We start from the raw sequence: 1,381 nt of genomic DNA on the forward strand, positions 1-1,381 counted from the left end.
AAGCTTAGAGTGGAAGACCAAACCTTCAGACAGAAGGATGGTGAATCCCTCTATGAAGCTTGGGAAAGATACAAGCAATTAATCAGAAGGTGCCCTTTTGACATGCTTTCAGAATGGAGCATCATAGGTATCTTCTATGATGGTCTGTCTGAATTGTCTAAGATGTCATTGGACAGCTCTGCTGGAGGATCTCTCTTCATCTGAAGAAGACGCCTGCAGAAGCTCAGGAACTCATTGAGATGGTTGCAAATAACCAATTCATGTACACTTCTGAAAGGAACCCTGTGAATAATGGGACAAATCAGAAGAAATGAGTTCTTGAGATTGATACTCTGAATGCCATACTGGCTCAGAATAAAATATTGACTCAGCAAGTCAATATGATTTCTCAAAGTCTGTCTGGAATACAAGCAGCAACAGGCAGTACCAAAGAAGCTTCATCTGAAGAAGAAGCTTATGATCTTGAGAACCTAGCAATGGAAGAGGTGAATTACATGGGAGAACCCTATGGAAACACCTATAATCCTTCATGGAGAAATCATCCAAATCTCTCATGGAAGGACCAACAGAGGCCTCAACAAGGATTCAATAACAATAATGGTGGAAGAAACAGGTTTAGCAATAGTAAACCTTTTCCATCATATTCTCAGCAACAGATAGAGAATTCTAAGTAGAGCCACTCTGAATTAGCAACTGTAGTCTCTGATCTAATTAAAACCACTCAAAGTTTCATGACTGAAACAAGGTCCTCCATTAGAAATTTGGAGGCACAAGTGGGTCAGCTGAGTAAGAAAGTTACTGAACTCCCTCCTAGTACTCTTCCAAGCAATACAGAAGAGAATCCAAAAGGATAGTGCAAGGCCATCACCATAACCCACACGGCCGAACCTGGAGAGGAGGAAGAGGCAGTGATCTCCACTGCGGAAGACCTCAATGGACGTCCACTGGCCTCCAAGGAGTTCCCTCATGAGGAACCATGGGAATCTGAGGCTCACACTGAGACCATAGAGATTCCATTGAATTTACTTCTGCCATTCATGAGCTCTGATGAGTATTCTTCCTCTGAAGAGGATGAAGATGTTACTGAAGAGCAAGTTGCTAAGTACCTTGGAGCAATCATGAAACTAAATGCCAAGTTATTTGGTAATGAGACTTGGGAGGATGAACCCCCCTTGCTCACCAAAGAACTGGGTGACTTGACTAGGCAGAGATTACCCCAAAAGAGACAAGATCCTGGAAAGTTCTCAATACCTTGCACCATAGGCACCATGACCTTTGAAAAGGCTCTGTGTGACATAGAGTCAAGCATAAACCTCATGCCTCTCTCTATAATGGAGAAACTAGGAATTTTTGACGTGTAAGCTGCAAGAATCTCATTAGA

At 42.5% G+C, this 1,381-nt stretch overlaps 1 non-coding gene across 1 annotated transcript; it reads right to left on the reverse strand.

The window, feature by feature from the left end:
- On the reverse strand, positions 1-108 carry LOC112739119 (small nucleolar RNA R71). Its single transcript, XR_003170059.1, has one exon. It is a non-coding gene; the product is annotated as a small nucleolar RNA R71 (small nucleolar RNA).
- Between the last annotated feature and the right edge of the window lie 1,273 nt (positions 109-1,381).

Source organism: Arachis hypogaea, chromosome 13 (genome assembly GCF_003086295.3).
Source record: "Arachis hypogaea cultivar Tifrunner chromosome 13, arahy.Tifrunner.gnm2.J5K5, whole genome shotgun sequence".
NCBI lineage: Eukaryota > Viridiplantae > Streptophyta > Magnoliopsida > Fabales > Fabaceae > Arachis > Arachis hypogaea.